Consider the following 7,947-nt stretch of genomic DNA (forward strand, 5'->3'; position numbering starts at 1 on the left):
GGTGTGAAAAAAGCTGAGATCGGCACGCTTGGGGCTGCTGTGAGGTCCAGGGAGCCTAAACGAAGCCGTGCACCACTCCCAGCCGCTTTCGCAGTTTCCAAAAGTGCCAAGAATCTTTGCGCTCTTCTCGGCTACTCGCAACTGCAATAGACGTCCAGAAGCAGCGGGGGCTGTCGGGCTGGAAACCCAAGCCCCATTAGCCCCCAAAGCTGCTTCTTGACGAAGAAGCCTAAGCAAAGGAGGGCTGGGCAGAGGAAGGGGGAAAACCTAGTGAGGGTACTTCTGCCCCTCATGCCGTGCTTTGCAGCACTGCAGCCCCGTGCAGACTTCTTCAGGGTGCTGGGCAACCTGGTTCTGGGGATTCCGAGGACGGGCACTGGACGGGATGCCAGTGGCACTGGGAGACGGGCTGCATGCGGAGAAGCCTGTGGCCGGGGCGCCCTGAAGTAGCACCAACCAGCATGTCCCACAAGAAGAACCCCAGCGGCAAGGGTGGCAGTACTGTGCCCTCCTCCGCCTTGCCCATCACCCAGCAACGCATCGCCGCCACCACTTCATCGAGCGGGGCAGGCAGGGGTACAGGCGTGGCCCAGAAGTGGGGGTCATGGGGGGGGCACTGCCCAGCCAGCCTTCCCACAGCAGCAGCAATGAGTTCCATGGCATCACATTCAAGGTAAGCAGCAGCCGCAGGCGCCACTTGGCCAGCACAGCGGGGCTAGCCCGATGCCCACCCAGCCACTGACGGGCAGGCAAGCGGGTGGAGGGTTGCCCTGGCCTGACCGGTGGCTGGCGCAAACTCCCCTCCTGTTCCTCCTTCTGAGGGGGCGCTGCCTTGTCTTTGACAGCTACCTCGTTTCCAATCTGGGGGGAAGAAGAAATCCTCTGCATGGATCCCCCCAACTGAAAATGAGGCAGCTGTGAAAGATGTGTGGGGTCCGTAGCCCATCCAGGGGGAGGGGTTCCCCTCACATTCCTCGTTGTCCTGGATGGGCTCCGGACGAGTGGAGCCTCCTCCTTCTTTTTAACCAGGCAGCTATCAGAGAAAAAAGGGCAACATGTGTTCGTGGGCTTGTGCAGCAGCCGAAGGTCGCCTGGTTAAAGATCGCCTGGTTAAAAAAATCTCCTAGCTAAAAAGAAGATAACCACCTGGTTAAAATGAAGGATGAGGCTCCGCTGGTCGGGAGGTCATGGGCTGATAAGGGGACAGAAAAGGTTTTTCTCCAGTCCAAGGTTTCAGCTTCCTGGCTTCAGTGTCTCTTTCCAGCTTCTTTTGTTGAGCCTGCAATTAAGGTTCTTTTTTATGTCTTAGGAAAGATCACCTGGTTAAAAAGAAGGATGAGGTTCCGCTGGTCCGGAGCCCATCCGTGGGTTGGGAGGAAGGGCGAGACAGATAGACAGCCAGAGACACAGAGAGAGAGAGAGAGAGAGAGACACAGAGTGAGCGATTAAGTGAGTGAGTGAGTGAGTGAGAGACAGTCAGACAGAGAGACATACATATATATACACACAGAGTGACAGAGAGAGAGGAAGGGAGGGGAGGGAGACAGAGAGATAGAGAGGGAGGGAGGGAGACACACACAGAGAGAGAGTGAGTGAGAGACAGACACACACATACACACACACAGAGTGACAGATGGGGGAGGGAGGAGAGAGAGAGAGAAACAGACAGACAGACAGACACAGAGAGAATGAACAGAAAGAGACAGAGAGAGAGGGAGGGAGGGAGAGAGACAAGAGCCACACACAGAGAGAGAGACAGACAGACAGACAGACAGACAGAGAGTGGGAGAGAGACAGACAGAAAGAGAAAGAGAAAGGAAGGAAGAAAAAAGAAAAAAGAAAAGAAAGTGGGAGAGAGAGAGATGAAAGAAAGAAAGAAAAGAAAAGAAAGAAAGAAAGAAAGAAAACTTATAATAATAATAATAATTTTAATAATAATAATTTTATTTGATTAGCCGCAACCCTCTCCCGAAGGACTCGGGGCGGCGTACAATCAAGCAGATAAAAAATACACATAAGACAAACATATATACAAAAACAGAGACATATACATATGTGCATGGAGGAGGATGGACTTAAGTGAAAGACAGTTAAAAAACACAATTTAAAATCCCCTAAAATTACCAAATTAAAAAACCCATCAGGAGCGTTACTAAGTTATGGTCGAGCCAGGCCAGCTATTTGGAAAAGGTGGGTCTTGAGCTTGACACGGAAGGAGCGGAGGTCAGTAGTAGTCCTAATATCCGGGGGGAGGTCATTCCACAGGGCTGGGCCCGCCACAGAGAAGGCTCTGCTCCTAGGCGCCGCCCCATGGCACTGTCTGGTAGACGGCACCTGGAGAAGTCCCTCTCTGTGCGAGCGGATGGGTCGTAGGGATGTATGGGGCAGAATACGATCCCGCAGGTAACTAGGTCCTGAGCCATGGAGCGCTTTAAAGATCGTAATCAAAACCTTGAAACGCACTCGATAGACCACAGGGAGCCAGTGCAGCTCGCGCAGGAGAGGTGTCACATGGGAGTACTTGGTACTCCCCATAATCACCCGCGCGGCCGCATTCTGGACCAACTGCAGTCTCCGAGTGCATTTCAAGGGGAGCCCCATGTAGAGAGCGTTACAGTAGTCCAGGCGAGACGTCACCAGCGCATGGGTGACTGTGCGTAAGGCGTCCCGGTCCAATAGGGGGCGCAATTGGCGCACCAGGCGAACCTGGTGGAACGCCCCCCTGGCCACGGCTGTCACATGTTCATCCATGGACAGCCTGGCATCCAGGAGGACGCCCAAATTGCGCGCCCGCTCCACGGGGGCAAGTTGAATGCCCCCAATGGCCAGAGATGGAATTATCTGGTTGAACCAGGGGGCCGGAACCCACAGCCACTCCGTCTTGGAAGGGTTGAGCCTGAGTCGGTTGTCATCCATCCAGACCCGTACGGCTTCCACACACCGGGACATCACTTCGATGGCCTCGTTGGGGTGGTTCGGGGTGGAAATGTACAGCTGAGTATCATCAGCGTACAGATGATATCCCACCCCGAAACCACGGATGATCTCACCCAGCGGCTTCATGTATGTGTTGAACAGGAGCGGCGAGAGGACCGACCCCTGTGGCACCCCACAAGTAAGGGGGCTTAGGGTCGACCTCTGCCCCCCTGCCAACACACGTTGCGTCCGGCCGGAGAGGTAGGAGCCGAACCACCGCAAAACGGTGCCCCGGACCCCCAACCCCTCCAGTCGGTACAACAGGATACCATGGTCGATGGTATCAAAAGCCGCCGAGAGGTCTAATAGGACCAGGATAGAGGAACAACCCCTATCTCTGGCCCTCCAGAGATCGTCTACCAACGCGACCAAGGCCGTCTCAGTGCTGTGCCCAGGGCGAAAGCCGGACTGGCGCGGGTCTAGATAATCATTCTCCTCCAGATGTCGTGGGAACTGAGAAGCCACCACACTCTCTACAACCTTCGCCAAAAAGGGAAGGTTGGAGACAGGACGATAATTGGCCAGCTCCGTAGGGTCCAGGGAAGGCTTCTTGAGCAAGGGTCTCACCACCGCCTCTTTCAAGGCGGCCGGGAGAGACCCCTCACCCAACAAAGCGTTCACTAGGCCCAGGAGCCAGTCGCGTGTAACCTCCCAGGAAGCCAGTACAAGCCAGGAGGGACACGGGTCCAGCAAACATGTGGTAGGTCGCAGTCGTCCACGCAATCTGTCCAAATCCTCGATGGCAACCAAGTCAAACTCCTCCCAAAAAGGTTTCTCAAGACTCGCCACTGGCGTCTCGACTGGGCCACTGAAGGGGACCCAATCCTTCCGGATTTGAGCGACTTTATCCAGCAGGTATTTCCCAAACTCCTCTGCTCTACCCTGTAGAGGGGCCTCCCGCGGCCTCTGAAACAGAAGGGAGCGGGACACCCGAAACAGGGCGGCAGGGCGGTTCTCTGCGGATGCAATGAGAGCGGCACAGTATCGACGTTTAGCCGTTCTCAATGCCACTAGGTACGTCCTTAAATGGGCTCGTACCTGTGCTCGGTCCAATTCGGATCGGGAGGATCTCCAACGACTCTCTAGGCATCTCTTGCGGCGCTTCATCACCCTTAGCTCCTCGGTGAACCAAGGAGCCAGGGTGGATCGTTGCCGCCGGAGAGGCTGCAAAGGCGCCACCCGGTTCAAGGCCCCGGTAGTCGCATTATTCCACGCGGCCACCAGGTCCTCTACCCGAGGGCGGGTCAGGGCTGCAGGAGGTGGCCCAAGCTCCGTCTGGAACCTATCTGGTTCCATTAAGCGCCTGGGGCGGAACCATCTAGTGTTTTCCGGTTCCGCCTCCCCGCAGCGAGGGGTAGCACCAGGGAAGTCAAGTCGTAGGAGTGAGTGATCTGACCATGATAGAGGAGTGATGGTTAAATTCACTCCTCCCAGATCACTCAACCACTGGCGAGAGACAAAAACGAGGTCCAAGGTGTGACCTCCCTCGTGTGTCGGGCCCTGAATCATTTGAGTCAGGTCCATGGCTGTCATGGAAGCCATGAACTCCCGAACCCCCTCTGAAGCTTCTCCCACTGACGGCAGGTTAAAGTCCCCCATTATGACCACAATTGAGCCCAAACTTTTGTTTGCTAAGCAAGAGCGTCATTAAGTGAGTTTCACCACATTTTCCAAGTTGGCCACACCCACCTGGTCACATGACCGCCGAGCCACTCCCACAAAACAGGCCACACCTACAGAATAGGTTCTAAAAAATTTTGAAACCCACTCCTGACATACACACACCTTACCTGTACATATAAGTGTGTGTGTGTGTGTGTGTGTGTGTGTGTGTGAATAAATCAGCCATCCATCTTTCTCATAGAGGGAGTTTGGGTAGGAATTCCTTCTTCCAAATTGGAATTCTAAAAAAGGGCATTGTCAGGAAAGACAGTGATAGCATGACTAACACTGTGAATTTCACAATCTTTTAAGGGATTCGATTTTATCATACAAGTTAGAGGTTCTACAACAACAATGAACGAAAGCAAAGTCAGAAGACATCCTCATTTCTCCATCTAAATGGCTAAGAAATATGGCTATCGGTCTTAACATTGCTTTTGGACCCCTTCCAAGGTATAGAAAAGAAAGAAACTGAACACTTGGACTTTTTCGATAAGTGAAAGCAGTAATCACTTAAGAACTGTCACTAAACGGATGGTCGTAAGTCGAGGACTACCTGTATAAGTAAAGCGCTAGGACTGCATGTACCATTGTCTAATGTAAGAGTAGGAAAAGGAAGAGGAGGAGGGACTTTAAGCCAATATGGATGCAATCCAAATTACTAAATAATCCTCTAAATATAACCCTTGGAGGTGGAACTTTTGTTCAAACAGAAAAACCAGGTAAGCTCTTTAAAGCGTTCAATTGCGTAAAGATGTATCTCATTCCAAGCTGGTAGGATCAAATTGTTTTGAGATATAAAAACTTGCATACACATCTCCTTTGTCCAATTATTAGTTTCTGAACCATTCATAAGAACATATCCATCTATGAAAATTATTGGATTGAGTAATATCCCTTTAGAACAGTGCTTCTCAAATAGTGGGGCGGGCCCCCCAGGGGGGGTGCGAGGCTCCGTAAAGGGGGGCTCAGCTCAAATTATTTTATATATTTTTGTTTTGCAGGTTAAAGTTTTGTTTAATATTGTGTTCCTTTAAATCCTGTGCTCCTTTAAATCTTTTCTGCTACAGTTAATAAAGCTATTCTTTGTTGTAAATTGATCCACATTTCTTTCTTTTTTTATTCTCTTATACGTTAATAAGGATACAGTGTTATGCAGAGGTGTACTTATAACAATTTTATAGACAAATGATACTATTTACAGTCGCGCGGGGGGCGCAAAATGTTTTCTTCTTCCTAGGGGGGGCATGACAGAAAATAATTGAGAAGCACTGCTTTAGAAGGAAACCCTGATAGCACATAAACACATTGTACAGACCCATTTAGCAAAGTTAGCCATCAGCTGTACTCACCAATTCCTTCTCTCCGGCAGAACAATCTTTATCTTTACTGCCGGCTCTTCAAATAATGTCCTCAAATTTGGTTTCTTTTCTTTTTTTTTCTTTTTGTTCCTTGACTTGTCCCTTCTCACAAAATTCTTCAAAGGTTTAACAAGCATCTTTTCTATATCCAGTATAAGATTAGCTGGGTCAGTCTGTTGTTGTTTTTATTTGTATGTCCCATTTAATTTTTAAGACATCAGCCAGCTTCTTTTGAATGTTCAGCGTAGTATCTTTTTCCATGTCATTCTTAAAACCTGTCACTTTTTAAATCTACTTTCCGATCAGTATCAGTCTTCTCTGGAAAAACCTGTTCCTCTTCCATAACATCTTTTTAAACACACTTTAGCCACAGAAGCAGACAAACTTAAAACTAACGTATTGCTGGTTTCTACAGGGAGTTCATCCTTAGTTTTTCAGACCTTATAAAGGCAGTCCTCAACTTATGATCACAATGGAGACTAACATTTCAATTGTGGTCATAAATTGAGGAATACCTGTATGTGGAAAGAAGCATGACACAGAAGGAGACGGGTGTGTAGTTTGTCTACAAAGTGTCTAGGCACATTGACTTGGTTTACAAGTGGGATTCCTAATGAACAATTGTCCATGTCTAGGAAAATTGATAATAGAAACACCATCTTGAAATCCACACATTTTCAAGATTGAGAAACTTCCTGTTATGTATTGAATATATATATCGGTTCCTTTTAGGATCTTTGGCCTGCCACACTCTCTCTATTATTTTACTATGCTGTTTCATTAGTAGGGAATTGGGAGGGGGAATAGTAAGGAGTAGAATGTGTTGTTGTAAAAATAAAAAATTGCGTTCTAGAAGCCCAAGGTCATCTTTTGTTCTCTACACCTCTGAGCCTGACCGGAACTGGATGTATGGAACTGCAGTGGAAGATTGGACCATGTGATGGACTTGTGGGTGTGAGGGCAAGATCATGAACTTTCAACTGGGTGGAAAACCCAGGAAGCTTTCAGATTCGGGTTTTCCACAGATGTGCCAACATGTCTCTCTTAATAAATTGGAAGTTTGAGGAAAGTTCTGCCTTGGACTCTGATTTAATTTTGGATGATATTTGGACAACTTCCTTCCTTGTGTCCTGGACTCAAAACAATTAATGTAAGTTACAAGAATGTCAGAGTTTTTAATATTTAATGGAAGGAAAGCTTAAATTATAACAGAAGTATTTAGCGTGTGGCATATCATACATGGACTCTATCTATCTATCATCTATCTATCTATATCTAATCTATCTATCTATATCTGTATCTATCTATCTATCTATCTATCTATCATCTATCTATCTATCCATCCATCCATCCATCCATCCATCCATCCATCCATCCATTCAGACCAGTGGTGGGTTTCAAAAAATTTTAGAACCTCTTTTGTAGGTGTGGCCTGATTTGTGGCAGTTGCTTGCCAGCCATGTGACTGAGTGGGAGTGGCTTGGCACTCATGTGAGTGGATGGGCGTGGCCAACTTGTAAAATGTGGTGAAACTCACTTAACAACACTCTTGCTTAGCAACCAAAATGTTGCCTCAGAAACTCTGGCATTTGAAGCATGCAAGTCTTAAAGCTGTCAGGTTACAAGACCCTTGCACCCCTAATCCTTTAGAAAAAAAAACCAGGGATGTTCAAACTTGACAGCTTTAAGACTTTAAGGTTTAGATAGGACTCTTAGAGGTGGACAGGGCGATTGGTAAGCCAGCCAATCAGTGAGTGCCGGGCGGGGCAAGTGTGGTGCGGACGGGCGGGCGGGAAGGAGCTGGAACCGGTTCTAAATGGCACGGTAATTTGTGGAACCACTTCTATAGAAGAGGTTAGAACTCCCCCCTGATCTAGACTAATAAAACAATATAAAATATAAATGCTAAAAAAACCTGTGTTGAAATACCAGTGTCTAGGCCAAGTAC

This window comes from Natrix helvetica, assembly GCF_964273705.1.
Source record: "Natrix helvetica genome assembly, chromosome: 5".
Classification (NCBI taxonomy): Eukaryota; Metazoa; Chordata; class Lepidosauria; order Squamata; family Natricidae; genus Natrix; species Natrix helvetica.